Source organism: Pelodiscus sinensis, chromosome 7 (assembly GCF_052426305.1).
Source record: "Pelodiscus sinensis isolate ZL-2025 chromosome 7, ASM5242630v1, whole genome shotgun sequence".
Taxonomy (NCBI): Eukaryota; Metazoa; Chordata; order Testudines; family Trionychidae; genus Pelodiscus; species Pelodiscus sinensis.
In genome coordinates, this window is record NC_143058.1 from 54,607,075 (window position 1) to 54,624,695 (window position 17,621).

A 17,621-nucleotide genomic window follows, 5' to 3' on the forward strand; every position below is an offset into this window, starting at 1 on the left:
TGTGGATTTATCTAATAAATGCAGTACTATGTGTGTGCAATTTTAATTACATAATTGAATACTCCCTTAAAATGGAAATTCCATCAAAGCTTTAATTAAAGACACTGTTTTTTGAGTTTCAACAGGAAAATAATTTACCCAGAACTCAAATACAACAGACTAGAAGATTTATCCCATTTAGGGCAGGAGGCTATGGGCGGGGGTGTTGCCGGCAAGAGCAAGTCTGAGGTCCAACCCTGGGTTCTCAAAGTACAAAAACATTCTACGCAGGTATCTGTCAAACACAAGCAGTTTATTTCCTGACAGCTATCAGCTGTGCTCCTTAACGAAAAGAACAACATGATAGGAAAAGCCGCATTTCTTACATCCTTTCTGCTAGCCAGGGAACCCGTGTCGGCTACGGATTAAGTGGGAGACTGTCTCGGCTTCTGAGGTATTGGTACCCAAAGCCCATTGGTGAGGTCCAAGTTGCTGTGCTCTGGTGCAGCTTTAAATACTGGGTCTCTACCTTGTTTGTGGCAGTTTGGAAATTTCTGGGGGTTACTCATTGCTTGTTGCAGTATGGCTCAGCTGTACTGCTTGTCCTTTGACTTTGTTTACATGATCAGTACATTTGAGAAAACAAGATTGTTATGTTCCTGCCCTTATCTACAATCATTCTTGCTACAATGGCATATGTTCCTAGAGGCTTGCTTCTGGCTCATCAGTAATAGGGAAAAGAGGGGGGGAATGGGAAAGAGGGGGGAATGCAGGCCTCACCACCCCTCTACTTCATATGTACAGAGTTCTTCTGCAATTGACCCCTACGGGGTGGGGGTGGGGAGTCAGGACAGCAGGCTAGGAGTTTGGGAGGTGCAGGAATCAGGCCAGGGAGCTGGGAAGTGTTCTTAACTTAACTGAATTGAGTTAAGGGCCTGAGCAATGGCAGATAAATCTAGCATAAGATATATTAGAAATGGAAATGCACAGAGAAGGACAAGAAAAATGATTAGTGACATGGAAATGTTTCCATGTGAGGAGAGATTAAAAATACTGGACTGTTCACCTCAGCAAAGAGATGACTGAGAGGGCTGTGATAGAAGTCTATAAAATCAGAATGGCATGGAGAAGGTGGAAGTGTTATTTTTCCCTTTATGTAACAAAAGAACAGGTGGCAGATTTAATATTAATAAAAGAAAATACTTCTTCTCACAACACATCGAACCTGATGTGAGATTAGAGGGCTGTAGTACATGATCTACAAAGAGAGGCTGAGGGATTTGGGTTTATTTAGTCTGCAGAAGAGAAAAGTGAGGGCAGGATTTGATAGCAGCATTCAACTTCCTGAAGGGAGGTTCCAAAGAGGACAGAGAGAGGCTGTTCTCAGTAGTGATGGATGGCAGAACAAGGAGCAATGGTTTCAAATTACAGCGGGGGAGGATCAGGTTGGATATTAAGAAAAACTATTTCAACTTTTTCGGCTTGACAAAGTCCTGGCTGGGATGATTTAGTTGTGGTTGGTCCTTCTTTGGGCAGGGAGCTGGACCCGATGATTCCTGTGGTCTCTTCCTGTCCTAGGATTCTATGATTTTATTACTCTAACCTGGGGAACTCATTGCCAGGAGATGTTGTTAAGGTCAAACGTGTAACTGGATTCAAAAAAAGAATTGGATATCTGCATGGAAGATAGATCCATCAATGGCTATTAACCAACATGATCAGAAATGCAGCTCCATGCTGTGTTCGTCTCCCTGAGTCTCTGACTGCTGAATGCTGAGACTAAACTACAGCGGATGGAGCAATTGATCATTGCCCCATACTTGGGCTGGCTAACAGAGGGAGGCAAAGGGGTAGTTCAATCATCCTTGGCCTGGTGATTGAAAGAGACTCAGGATGCTTCTGCTACTGTGGCAGTGGCACCTACCAGAACCCCAGGCTCTTTAAATTGCCAATCGGAGTGCCATGCACTCCAAGCAGCACTAAGAGCTGAGGGAAGCACACTATACTCCAGATGGCTCTGAGAGCTGGCTGCCCATGGCCCTGCCCCTTCCACCCAGGCTCCCCAAACTTTGCCAAGGAGCCACAGAGGCCATTGAATGGTCTGTCTAGCCCAGTAGCCTGCCTTCTGAAACATCTGACATTAGTAATTGTCGGAAGGCAGGATACTGGGGTAGATAGACCATTCGTCTTACCCAGCAATGCCAGCTTATGTTCTTAAAGTAATTATCCTCAGAGGTGCTGGAAGTAGGAGTGTGGGAGGCGCTGCAGCACCCCTGGCTTCAAGTGGCTTACATTATATGTAGGGTTTACAGTTTGGTTCAAAGGCTGTCAGCAGCCCCACTTTAAAAATAGTTCCAGAACCCCTGATTATCCTGTTAAGATAGGCTGCTTTTTGAGTGTCTGAGCTTGGTGCTTGGATCAGAGCTAGAAGGTGGAGACTTAGTCCAGAAGACAAAGATGATGCTGGTGAGCTAGGATTATATGCACACCTGTAATCAAAGAGGGGTGCCCATTTTTGTTACAATGATTCACAATGTAGTAGTTGCATTGATTGTCATAACAACAGCAATGTCTAAGACTGTTCTGAAAATCGTTGCTGGCCAGGTAGTTTGTGACCTACTGGATGAGTTCCTCTCTCTAATTACCAATGAATCTGTCACTCACATGTTGGATTCACTCTACATGGGATTGAAGACCTCTTGGAAAGGTCACCAAGTAGAGAATACAGGAGCCTGTCTCAGTTCTGCAAGTTAATGAATACACTCCACAATCATGCACAGGATCCTCTTGCAGGATGGTGATCACAGAAGTCTGTCTAGAAAACAACTATCCTGCTATGCAAAAAACCAAAAACCTCCACTGCGGTTATGAAAATTAATTTTGTTCTGATGCAGAATGAAAGTGAGACTTCACAGGTGGTGTCAGGGGGACTGCCCCCCCATTGGGGGTCGCCGCCCAAGTCCGGGGCATAGTTTAGACCCCTCAGGCCCAGTCCCAAAGAACAATGCCCCTGTATTAGGGGAAATACGGCCTCCTGGCCTAGTCCTTTGTACTAGGCTCTGAGGCCTAGTCTTTCAGCCACGCCCCCACTCGCTGGGGGTCACGGCAGGAGGGGTAGGGAGGTCCAGGCCCTCCCTTTCCACCGGGCCCCGACCCAGGGCTCTATCAGTGGCAGGCGGCTCCCACCACTGGCTCGACGGGGGTTCCTCCCCGAAACGCACCGAGCCCTCCCGGGCCTTTCCAGCTCCCTGCCCTGGGTCACTTCCTACCCCTCCCCCCAGCCTGTCCCACCTGCTGGTGAGAGGCGGGTGGTGGTAGCAGCACTTCCCCAGTCAGTGTCGTGGGTTTGTGGTGGCTGGTCCAGTGCCTGGGTCGCGGGGGGTTGGCTGGCGGCTCCGCCGTTGGGGTTGAGCCTGGCTTGGGCCTGGCAGCGGCGCGTTCAGCGAGCCGAGTGACTCCCTCTCTGGCAGTCTGTTCTGCGACTCAGGAGGCTTGCTCCGGCTCCGACGGCGGTCCCCCGTCTCTGAGCAGGCCTGCAGCCTTTTATCCCTTGGCTCCCCTCGGAGCATGCCCAGTAGGGCTGCGGGGGCGGGACCCTCTTCGCCCCCTGTGCCAGGTGGTTTCCTTGGGCTTGAGTACGGGGCAGGGCTGCCCCGTCACAGGTGGTATGGGAAATAATAGTAAGCCAGCAATGGGATTTCAATCGAGGATTCAACCAGCTGAGGTGGATGCCTTAGCTAATAGGATGTTGCTTATTCTGGGTACACTTCCTGTTTTCCAAATCCTTTCTAAAGAAAGTTTATTGAAAATGCCTTTTCTGGGTTGGCCCCTGTGTTAAGTAGATATCAGCTGATGCTCAAACTAGCACTCCCTAGTACATATTGGGCTGAGGAGAAGGTCATGTTAGTGGAAGGCCCTCTGGAATTTGGTCATGTAGGCTTTAGCTTAATAAACCCACAAATCTCATTTCATAACCTCTCTGCACTGTTTATTAAGGCTTTTGCTCAGAAGGTTAAGTAGAGTGATTTTTTTTTCGTTTGTAGGTCCTTAAGTGTCATTTTTGCCCATTGAACTAATTTAGTATCTTTTTAAAAAATTTTACTGTTAAGGTGTGTCTACACTATGGGACAAGGTCGAATTAAAATATGCAACTTCAGCTACGTTGTGTAGCTGAAGTCGAAGTAGCTAAACTCGACTTTTGGCGCCTTCCACACTGTAGGAAGTTGAAGGGAGAACACTCCTCCTTTGATTTCCCTTACTCCTTGTAGAAGCAGGATTACCGGCATCAACCGGAGCGCTCCTCTCAGCTTGAATTAGCTCTCTTAACTAGACCCACTAATTCAAACCCTGGAAGATCAACAGCAGTAGGTTCAAACTTCTCTGTAGTGTAGACAAACCCGATTCATGTGCCTGATACAGGAATAAGATGTTTTGTATAGAATCCTTTCATTAGGCTCTTAATTCTTAATATCCACAGACTCTTTAAAAATGAAGCATGATGAATTGTCATGTTTATGTAACAGTTCCAAAAGTCTAAACTTCAACCTGCCTTTCCCCAATTTCCAATAGTTTTTGGAAACATGGTGGGGAATATTTTTTCCAGAAATTAGAGTAATTAAAGGGGCATTGCCAATTTAAAATTATGTTTCAAATTTAGATGATGTAAAAAATTTAATTTTATACTGAGGCCCTGTTATGACCACCATAAAAGGGGTGTATTTCATATTACCTCCACTGAGCTAGTATAATATGACTGAAAAGTCCTGTGAAAACACAGACCTAACACTATAAGTGTGTGTCTACACAGCATAGTTATTTCAAAATAACTGACATTATTTCAAAATAATGTAAGTGTCTACACAGCAATTCTATTATTTCAAAACAATTTTGAAATAACAGACAGCTCATTCCAATTTCTGTAAACCTCTTTCCACAAAGAATAACGCCTCTTTCGAAACTGCTATTTCGAAATAGCAGTAGTATGGACACTCCACCGCTGCTATTTTGAAATAGCTCCTCCTCAAGGCATTCAAAATAATGAGATCCTAGTGCTTCCTGAAGCTCTAAATTGAGGTAGCACATCCACATTAGTCTGAGGCAGGCTCCCTTATTTTCAAATTTTCTCTTTACCATCATTATTTGTAATCAACCCATTTTCTCTCTACAGTGGGCTAAAAGGGGGTGCACTGCCACATGCATTCTGCCTATCTACAGAGAATCCACAAAGTTGGGAGCTCAACCACACTGATCCTTTCACTGTCTTTTCTGACTTTAGAAAACAACAAGGAGTCCCAAGGCACCTATCAAATGTGTCAAATGTATACATCTGATCAACTCCTTGTTGTTTTTGCAGATATTAATACAGCTACCCCCTCAGATTTAACAGACTTTGTTATGCTACAACTAAAAAGCCAAAAGATTATTTAAGCAATGTTAAGGGCTTGATCAACAAGGTAGTAAGTGATTTCATTTATCATATACAATGTATCAATAATAATAATAATAACAATAATAATAATGTTAAAACTAGGATCCTTCCTCAGAGGAGCTGATTAAGAATCATGTGCCAGCAATTTCTCTGAATTTCTTTGCACTTGCAGATATGTACCAGAATTTTAAGGATACACCCACTGTTGCTACTGTCAGATGAAACAATTTCTGACTCCACATTCACCAGATTGAAAATATGTCCCCATAACACTGTGTTAATGTGGACTCTTCTTCATTTGCATTTATCAAGAGACTGCCTGAATGCAGCCTATAAGGTGAATTCTAGATGGGTTAGGTTTGTGCCATTTCTGATTCTTATTACAGTAATAAGATATGCAGGAGGTATCCCAGAAAAGCAATGCCGCGTCTAAGGAATGTATCTGCTTTTTTGAAATTTTTTTTGAAAAAGTGGACATGCTTTTTCACCATCCCTGTAAACTTCATTCCACGAGGAAGAAGGGATGTTGTGAAAGAGCAGGTTTTTCCAAAATTTGGCAGTGTGTAGATGTTCCAAATTTCAGAAAAGCCTCTTTTGACAGAAAAGCGGAAAAAGATACGCAAATTTCAGTTCGCAATTTACATATCTTTTTCTGACTTACCTTTGTAGTCTGGACATAGCCAAGCAATTAGTCACAAAGAGATATGGATGCACCAAAGGGTTCTGTAAAGATCATAGAGCTCATAAACAAAGTAAGTGTACTACAATAACAGCCCCCACCAAACATTTTATATTAAAATTATAATAAAAATTGTGCATTATGGCTATCATCCTGAAGCACTTCCCACAAAGAGGGCTTCCCAGGAAGTTGGTTCCCATGGCTATAATGCCAGACCCAGTAAGGGCTCAGTTATGGCCAAGTATGACATTGTTTTGGGCAGACTTACACTTAGAAAGCAGCAGCAAATCTTTAGTGAAGATACTACCACACTGATGGGAGAATGTCTCTCATGAGTGTAGTTAATCCACTTCTGTGATGGGGGGGGGGGGCAGTTTGTGCTCTTTACACCAGCAGTCAATATGGTATAATTACAACACTCAAGGGCATGGATTTTTCACATCCCTGAACTATGTAGTTATACCAATGAAAGTTTTAAGTGTAGACCTGGCTTTTAAATTACAGTTCTAGAAAAAATCCTTTTATAGACAAGTTCAGATATAATTCTTGTTCTTCAACCCTTATGGAAACTTCTTACAGAATTTAATAGAAAACAGTGACCTTTTGTATAGGTTTCTTTTTAAATCACACAGGAGAATTTAATAGTGCATTATACCTGTACTGTAAATCATATGGGATTTCTTCTTAAAGAAAAGCTATAGAAAGAACAGTATTCTCTATTAAATTTCATAGGATTATTGCATAAAAGACAGAACATGAGATTCTAAAATTTTGATACTTGACTCGTATCAGAGTTGGCTTCATGCAAATGTTTAAAGAATGCTCAGAACCAGATAAAAGGTTAAAAATAAATAAAAGGCTCAAAACAAAACTGGTAAGATTATTGACCCTTAAAATGTTACTACAGGCTTAACTGAACATATCACTTCTCTCATTCTTCACCCTATTTCCTTGAAACCCCTTATCTGTACAAAAATGTGAAGGCCATATTCAAATGCAAATTATAATTTTAATTGCATTATAGGCAAATGGGATTATAGGCAAATGGGAGCACATTTCAAAAAGTTTGCTTCTGGCATTATGGTGCTAATAAATTCAATGGTCCACCCCATCTACGGAAAAAGAATGCTGTGAGAATGGGTTTGAAGCAGAGTGGTCAAATAATGAAAAAATGGTAGTGATAAATTCTAATATTTTAAACATTGGTTTTATTTCCTGGAGTTCTTTCTTACATTTTTGGAGGGGTGGGAAGGCAAAAACCTGAGGGCAAATCCTTAGTTGGTGAGAATGGAGCTATGACATTTCATATTAGTGAGGATCTGCCCCAGCCTAAAATAATATATTGATAAACTACTTCAAAAATGCTTTTGATAACATTTTTGACAATGCCTTAAAAATATTAAAGTGTCAGGGAAAATGTTGATCATGTGAATAGGTTTTCATGACTATATCTGGTTTGGAAAAAAAAGTAATCTTTCAATGAAAAAAAATGATGGAAAAGGTTTGGATCAGATGTATTTTCAGGACAAAGTATATATCAGACCAGGCTGTACTGTGGAAGTGGGATTTTCCAAAGAACTCGTCATTGCCCAGACACTGATCCCAAAGTCAATAATAAAACCTCTACTAATCCCAGTAGGAGGGTTAAGCCCATGCTGACTGCTTTTCAAAATCCCATTCTAGGTATATATGTGTGGGTGGCTTCCGCTGCATACAGCAATCCTATTCTCCTTGAAAAGAGGAAAGCAGTGACTCCTGTGAATCAGCTGTTCTCCTGATAGCATGAAGGGCTTTCTATAGGCTACATGGATACACAGCAGGAGAGGTGATTAGTAGAGGCAGGTAGAACATATGTAGCGGACCCTGCCGGGCATACAGAAGAACAGCCACAGGGAAATTAACACAGAAGTTGTATTAACTTTTCTACATTGCTTCCTCCATAGAGTAGGTCCCAAATGTAAGCACATTTGGGTGGGTAGTTCATGGCAGAGTATTTCACTGAATCTCAGCAGCACAGCTGCAGGGAGCCCAGGGCCTTTACTACTCAGCTGCGGTCCCTACTGCTCCTATTTGGTAGCATAATTTTGGTATTTGCAAATGTCTCAATTTTTGGAAGAGAAATGGAACGGTAGTGGAGAAGCAGCATTTCTGTGCACAAACAAAGAGACTGGTCTGGTTGATTTTTTACTACTTTACACAAGGTGTTTGTGATGCACATCCCAGAAGCACAGGGTCTCAGCATTACTGATTACTTTGTGAATATGGCAGACCTCTGGGAACCCATGTGGTTTGTATGCCAGACTACAGGTAGCTTCTCGTGAGAGAGCAAAAACTACTCCTGGTGGCAGTGGGTAGAACATTCCCATGTATCCTTGCTGCAGTGTGGGTGGGTACATATGTTATGTATGTTATGTTATGGTCTGGCCCTGCAGGAAGTTTGTACAATGGCTAGGAAACTTAAATGCATCTATGACGTAGTACATAAAGGACACTGCTCGCTCTTTTATAACCTTCTTTCTAGTAAAATTGTGGGACACAGAAATCATTCAAGCTTTCCAAGTAATAAACTGGGATACGAGTGCTTCTTCAATTTCTTTGCCCCTTGTTCATTCCAGTGAGTACTGTGCAGGCCATCTTAACACAGTGATTGTTCCCCAAGGACTTTGTTTTAAAACCAAAGAACTTTATTACACATGTTTTTGATGACTAGTTCATTGTGACTCAAATGTCCTTCGCAGAAAACTGTCTTTATGTCCTAATAATTTTTCTAACGGCTGAAAAGCATAAACCAGGTCATTGTGAGCTAATTCAAATCAATGTCCAATGACTTTCTAATTTTTACTTCACACTTGACAACCTTGCTTTGGGCAAGAGTTCTATTTAAATATTCATGTCTCAGAGATTCTTGAGATTTCCTCGGAAGAAAGAGCTTTTTCATTCCTTTGAAATGACCTCTCATCACAGATGGCGCTAGCATGAATATACACCATCCTTTTATGATCAAAATCCTGGCAATTAGAATTCACTCTAATTTCAGTAACTCCGCTCTGAACATTTTCTGTATAAAAGTCACACTTAAGAAATGTGGGAATAGATACATTTCAGTAAGCAATAAGTTTCAAGTTACATTTGATTTGATGATTACAAAATATTTATTCACTGGGCCATTCTAAGAAAACATCAACATCATTATAGTAAAGCAGACATCTTTCTGTTAGAATTTTAGAAGTATACCATACAATCCAGAAAATCAACCATGGATTGAGAATCATGAAAAAAAAAAGCTTCAGGGGGCAGCCAAGTTAGTCTGTAACAGGAACATAAGAACATAAGAACGGCCGTACTGGGTCAGACCAAAGATCCATCTAGCCCAGTATCCTGTCTGCTGACAGTGGCCAGCACCAGGTGCCCCAGAGAGGGTGGACCGAAGACAATGATCAAGCGATTTGTCTCCTGCCATCCCTCTCCAGCCTCTGACAAACAGAGGCCAAGGACACCATTTTATACCCTGGCTAATAGCCTTTTATGGACCTAACCTCCATGAATTTATCCAGCTTCTCTTTAAACTCTATTATAGTCCTAGCCTTCACAGCCTCCTCTGGCAAGGAGTTCCACAGGTTGACTACACACTGTATGAAGAAGAACTTTCTTTTATTAGTTTTAAATCTGCTCCCCATTAATTTCATTTGGTATCTTCTAGTTCTTCTATTTAGGGAACTAATAAATAACTTTTCTTTATCGGCCCTCTCCACACCACTCATGATTTTATATACCTCTATCATATCCCCCCTAGTCTCCTCTTTTCTAAACTGAAAAGTCCCAGTTGCTTTAACCTCTCCTCATATGGGACCCATTCCAAACCCCTAATCATTTTAGTTGCCCTTTTCTGACCCCTTTCCAAGGACAAAATATCTTTTTTGAGGTGAGGAGACCACAGCTGTATACAGTATTCAAGATGTGGGTGTTCCATAGTTTTATACAGGGGCAGTAAGATATTCTGGGTCTTATTTTCTATCCCTTTCCTAATAATTCCTAGCATCCTATTTGCCTTTTTGACCGCCGCTGCACAGTGTGTGGAAGTTTTCAGAGAACTGTCCATGATAACTCCAAGATCTCTTTCCTGATTTGTCGTAGCCAAATTAGCCCCCCATCATACTGTACGTATAGTTGGGATTATTTTTCCCAATGTGCATTACTTTAAACTTATTCACATTAAATTTCATTTGCCATTTTGTTGCCCTATCACTCAGTTTGGTGAGATCTTCTTGGAGTCCCTCACAGTCTGCTTCTGTCTTGACTATCCTAAACAGTTTTGTATCATCTGCAAACTTTACTACCTCACTGCTTACCCCTTTCTCCAGATCATTTATGAATAAGTTGAAAAGGATGGGTCCCAGGACTGACCCTTGGAGCACACCACTAGTTACCCCTGTCGAATCTGAAAAATTACCATTTATTCCTACCCTTTGTTTCCTGTCTTTTAACCAGTTCTCAATCCAAGAAAGGACCTTCCCTCTTATCCCATGGCCATGTAATTTACACAAGAGCCTTTGGTGAGGGACCTTGTCAAAGGCTTTCTGAAAATCCAAGTATACTATATCTACTGGATCCCCCTTGTCCGCATGTTTGTTGACCCTTCAAAGAACTCTAATAGATTAGTAAGACAGGATTTCCCTTTACAGAAACCATGTTGACTTTTGTCCAACAAATTATGTTCTTCTACATGCTTCACAATTTTATTCTTTACTATTATTTCGACTAATTTGCCCGGTACTGAAGATAAGTTTACCGGTCTGTAATTGCCAGGATCGCCTCTAGAGCCCTTTTTAAATATTGGTGTCACGTTGGCTACCTTCCAGTCATTAAGTACGGAAGCCGATTTAAAGGATAGGTTACAAACCACAGATAATAGCTCAGCAATTTCCCATTTGAGTTCTTTTAGAACCCTTGGATGAATGCCATCTGGTCCCGAAGATTTGTTAACATTAAGTTTTTCTATTTGTTCCAAAACCTCCTCTAATGACACTTCAATCCAGGACAGTTCCTCAGATTCATCACCCACAAAGGACGGTGCAGATTCGGGAATCTCTCCAACATCCTCAGCCGTGAAGACTGAAGCAAAGAAATCCTTTAGTTTCTCCGCAATGGCTTTATCGTCCTTGATTGCTCCTTTTATAGCTCGATCATCTAGGGGACCCACAGGTTTTTTAGCAGGCTTCCTGCTTCTAATGTACTTAAAAAACATTTTGTTATTTCTTTTTGAGTTTTTGGCTAGCTGTTCCTCAAAATCTTTTTTTGCTTTTCTTATTACATTTTTACACTTGATTTGACAGTGTTTATGTTCCTTTCTATTTATCTCACTAGGATTGGACTTCCACTTCTTAAAAGATAACTTTTTGTCCCTCACTGCTTCTTTTACATGGTGGTTAAGCAACGGTGACTCTTTTTTAGGTCTCTTGCTATGTTTTTTAATTTGGGGTATACATTTAAGTTGGGCCTCTATTATGGTGTCTTTAAAAAGTTTCCATGCAGCTTTCAGGGATTTGGCTCTAGTCATTGTGCCTTTAAATTTCTTAAAAAAAATCTTAAAAAACAACAGATAGTCTAGTAGCACCTTAAAGACTAAGAAAACATGTAGATGGTGGTATGAGCTTTTGTGGGCGCAACCCACTTCTTCAGATGACCGGAGAATAATATGGACTGGATTTATTATAATCCTATTACAATCTGGTTCTGCATTTATTATACTCCGGTCATCTGAAGAAGTGGGTTATGCCCACAAAAGCTCATGATACCATCTACATGTTTTCTTAGACTTTAAGGTACTACTAGACTATTTGTCATGAAAGAAAAGGACCTTGCTCAGCATCAGAAAAGAAAGCCTGATCTTGTGGCTATAACACTTGAATAGGTATCAGAAGAATAGAGCTCCTTTGTGAGCTTAGAAAAATCATTTGTCCTTTATGCCTCAATTCTTTACCTTGAAAACTGGGACAATAATACTTCCTTGTTCTGCAGGTAATTTTGTGGTAAGTGTATCAATATCTGAGGTGCTCATGTCCCACAGGGGGGAAAAATGTCTCTTTTCTTCAATTGTGGCAAGAATAACGCTGCAACAAGGAGCCCACACCCAGCTTTCACAAGCTAATCACTCAAATTAATTATCAAAAGTCACCAACTCCTTAATTTTAATTTTACTAACAAAAGGTCAATTGAAAAATGACATTATACAAACGGTAGCCTGAGCTTTCTATCTAGGTACCTTCCCCCTGCCTAAACTTTCTCCCTGTTGTGTGGGTGCATCTAAGTTTGGTTTATTTTGACTCTGTCCCATACCCATAGCCTCCTCTTTCCAAAAGGTTACCATCACCTTCCATATATTAAGGATAAAGTCTGATGAATCATAACTCCTACAATGCATTAGCAGTAAATAACCTCCTATTTCCTTGGAGGGTTTCAACATCTGCTAACATGACTCTTGCTACCCTACTATAATATTCTATAATGAAAGTGAGGTTTACTTAATTATTAGTCAAAATGAACATTAGAGTCCAAAGGGTATCTAAGGCTTCGGGCCAAACTGGCAGACACTTACTCATGATTCCAATCAACTATTCAAAGCTACTCATATCCTTTTGTGTTTTCAGGATCAGGCCCTTAGTAAGAAGAGCCCCACTATGCTACACATAGTGCTCATACAGAGAAAAGAAATATAATTAGCATTTATGCTGCAGTAAATATGAAGAAATATTTTTAAAAGTATTACGTGCACCATGTAGATTCTTCTCATACAAGGGCTGAAGAGGAAGGTCAGCAAAGCATGACTTGTACTTTTCCCCCCCACTCACAATCATAGCCACAGACGTTAAATCCACACCTCCACTATTTTTCCTAGCAGTCAGAATTCTAGGAAGTATACATTCTTTTGTGGTACAAGCTGCTTATCAGCCAGAACAGGGATACAGGCCCATAAAGCTTTAAGATTGGAATAAAAAGCTTTTCTGTCTTACTTGCTGAGGTGTTTTGAGTCTTTTGCTTCTTGTGGTGAAATAAATACCTTAGTTCTCCAGTCTTTCAAGGACTACTTCAGAAAAACCACAAAAACGAGATATGGTGAAAAACAAGAAAAGAAAAACAAGCAGAAAAAAATACCCCCACCTTCACACCCCCACATAAATTAATAAACACCCTGGCTTGGTCTTTAAATACATCATAGCTAGTCCTTTTTTAAAGGCATAGAAATATTACCCCTCATTAGCTAAATTGGGCTTGAGAGAAAGAGTCTGGGAGAATGGAAAAATTGGAAACAAAGTATATTATGTGGGGATAGTAGCCTATTATAACTTTTGAGGAGGTAAACTTTGTAGTGCATGGATTCTGGCTATATGAAAGTTATTTTAGACAATATAGTGTCACCTGATCCCCTTGGAGACCTTTGATGCTACAATACATTTTGACACATCATCTTTGATTTGCTTTCATGAACTCTATTCTTACACTCATGTATCCTAAGCTATAATTATTCAGTGACAGTCTGTCACTATTGTTCTCTTTCAGACATATCCAATTAAAAACAGTGGCTTGGTTCATAGTTCTCTTGTAGGTTTTATTCCCCTCAAACAAAATAACCATGCTCTTAATTTAACTTCTGTTGGACTGAGACTACACCACATTATTTGAACAGGGAAAATTCATGATTCAGAACATAATGATATTGAAGCAGGCTGTTTATACTAATTTGATTAGTTCTGACAAGCATAACATGAATCAGTGTGTGTCTGGTTAACAGTGTGTGCCTGTCTTTGTGTTCTTCCTGTTTAAATTAAACATTGCTAAAACATTTGGAAAATGCTTCTTTGGCTTAAATCCACACTTGAATTGTACATACTTATCACTTCATTTTTATTTATACATTTCCCTGTCCTTTTCCAACTTCCTTCATCTTATATGCTTTTGTGATACTTTCATTTTACTCCCTTTGCAGGACTTGTGACTGGCTCTGGATGATGTAGTATAGTTATTATAATATGTATATCTTGCTTAGCTAAATACATCTTCTAAAACTGAATGGGAAAATGGAACCTAGGGAATGTCCTATATTTTTGCCTCTGCAGTCAGGGTGGCCTTGTGAAATATCCTGTTTTCCAGAGTTTGCAACACTCGGAAAATGTACTTTGTTTAATAAGATAGATGTCCTTCAACTGTGCCATGTGGGACACTTTCACTGAAACACATTGGATGTGTTTTATAAAGACAATATTACAACGTATGTGCCATTTTTCTCCCTACAACATGTATGGATGAAAGTTGATTTGTAAAACATAACCTATTCTAAAGTCTTGAATATTACAAAGTTCAAGTAATATTAAGGTATGGGCTGCCTTTATAAAGCTTTAAAATGAATGATTAATTGTACTAGTATCCATAGTATCCTCCACCGATAGGGAGAGGACAAAGGGGCAGTTGCTCTAGGGCCCAGAAATTCAAAAGGGCCTCAGGCTCCTGGTCACCACCACTGCCACTCCTGGGGTAACAGGGGCCAGCAGAGCCCTGTGCCCTTTCAGCCACTTTCAGAGTGCCAAGCAGCACATTCTGGGAGGCTTTTGGGGCTGGCTGGGGTTTGCGGGGACAGCAGAGTGAATGCTGGGTGGCACTGAGAGTTGTTGACTGTCCCAGCTCTGTCACTTCTGAGGCCCCACCCCTTCTGGAAGTGCAAACCCAGCTCCCTCCCACATCTTCCCTGGGGCCCAGCAAGTCTGTCATCCTCCCTCCCACACCGTCCACAGTGACATCAAATATGGATGCTTAGCCACACAGGGTTTAAACTCAAACATATATAGATCCTGATACACTCTAAATTAAAAAATGATTCACGTTTTCCTTTAATATAAATGTCCTTGTTCCATTGACCATTACTGAAAGCTTAATGGAACGGTTGTATTGAGATTTGTATGGAGTGATGTGTGTGAAGAGGGAGTAATTATATTACAAACAAGAAGGGTATAGCGGACAGAATGGGAGAAGGTATGAGAGTTATAGGACTCAAAGGAATAAAGTAGGTCAGAGGCTGAGGCGCAGCAAGGGGCTGAAAATCAATGGGTCAATCCACATGGTTAAACTTAGCATATGCTGAAGAGCTTAACTGGACTGGTGATTTGATGAACAAACCAGAGTTTGAATTAACTGGTTTCTCTGACTTCACCCTTGCAATTTTCTGTACTGGATTTTAACCTCAAATATTTAAGGTTTTATCAGGAAGGCACAATGCCTAAACATACAGTAACTAATACTTGTTTTCACATAGTGTTCAGACTTAAATTTTAAGGTCAGAACATTAATCTAATTGAACTCCAGAGTATACGATCCTGATCCTTAGGAAAATACCCTGGGATATATAAGGCCACTAAGCAAGAAAGCCTGTCTTGAAATATTTTTTAGATTTCTTTCCAAAGGGTTAAAACCAATAGTTCAGGGCAGAAAGTGTTATTGTAAAGGTACAATATTCTTAAGTCAGTGGAAACTGTTATTTTCAAACAAAGCCATGTTTTATAGATTTGCCCTTTTAAGATGCTGTTCTTGAGGACCACAGTCAATAAAGCTCCATTCTTTAAATTTATTAAATGCCTTAAAAACTCTCTCAAGCAATCAAAGAAAAGTACTGTACCGAATATTTTACAGGGGATCCTTACAGAAGGGATTGTTGTTATGCTGTGCAACAGCTCTGACTTTTGCACTCCGTGTTAATTGCACATTTTTAAACCAAACAATGTTTCATCTCTAGGTCAACATTATATTTCATTCCTGCAAAGAGCTGATAAATTTCTTTTCAGCACAAGAATGGCAAGTGTTTGGTTTTCAAAATACTTATGTCAAATTATCTTTAGCTCCTTCTTTTAGAAGATAAACAGAAGTTCAAAATTACTTGGAGTGTTGTTAAAATATACTCTGCATTTTACAAAAACAACTACCCAAGTTAATATCTGATCATGTATATTAATGCCAATTTCCATTTCACCTCATGACTGGCTTTCCTCAACTCTACCCCTTCTGGGAACATGGAGTCACCCCTCAGGGGCCTACAGAGGCAGTCGGCACCCCTAGAGGCATCCACAGGAAAGTTCACTGGGTAAGATAGGCATCTTCTTTGGTCCATGGTTAGAGTGACCTGTCCTTTAATGGGATATCAAATCTGAATAGTCCATTGGTATCCAGGAACCATATATTTAAGGTATAGAATATAGCCAATATTCATAAATTCAGATACTGTGAGGATACATAGAGTTAAGCAGGATAACCATGTTAGCAAATCATAACTTTTCTGCTGACTCTGACTGAATCATAGAATCACAGAGCTGGAAGAGACCTCAGGAGGTCATCAAATCCAGCTCCCTGCCCCAGGAAGGACCAATCCCAACTAAATCAACCCAGCCAGGGCTTTGTCAAGCTGAGACTTAACATGATGTACCTTGCATAATGTACTTTGTACAAGTTTTGTCTCAAGTGTCTAACAGTACAATATTAATTACATATATGTTCATCCTTCCATAATACAGCATCTCACCTTGGCTTCCCAGGAAAACTATTGGTGACATCCTAAGGAAAGATTTCTTGACGTATTCAATTTACACAATTTGTGGAGAAAGAGTTAACATTTTTTTTAAAAGAAAAAGCTTGCAGATTAGAATTCTTTGAGTGGGAGTCAACAAACGTGGACTAGAATGACCAATGGATAATGTACTTGGACTTTCAGAAAGCCTTGAACAAGATCCCTCTCCAAAGGTTCTTAAGCAAAGTAAGCTGTCATGGGAGAAGAAAGGAGGACTTTCAAGGATCTGTAATACATTAAAAGGTAAGACACAAAAACTAGGAATAAATGGCCCATTTCAGAATGGAGACAGGTAAATAGTAGTATCCCCCAGGGGTCTGTACTGGAACCAGTGCTGTTCATCATATTCATAACTGAGTTGGAAACACAGGTGATGGCAAAATATTCAGATACAACATTTTTCAAAATAGTTAAATCCAAAGATGACCGCAAAGAGTAACAAAGGAAACTTATAAAACTGGGTGACCTGGCAATAAAATGGCAGGTGAAATTCAATTACGATAAATGAAAAGTAATGCACATTAAAAAATATAATCCCAGCTATATATACACACACACAAAATTATAAGCTCTAAATTAGTTGTTACCACTCAAGGAAGATCTTGGAGTCTTTTTGGATAGCTCCCTGAAAACATCCACTCAATGTGCAGCAGCAGTCAAAAACACTAAACAAATGTTAGGAATCAACAGGAAAGCCATAGATTATCAGACAGAAAATATCACAATGCTACTGTATGAAGCTATGGTATGCCCACACCTTGAATACTCTATTCAGTTCCAGTCACCCCACTGAAAAATGTTTTAGAATAGTAAATTTTGTAAAAAAGGGCAAAAGAAATGATTATGGGTATGGAATAGCTTCCATATGAGGAGAGATTAAAAAAATTGGGACTTTTCATCTTGGAAAAAGGATGACTTGAAAAGGGGAT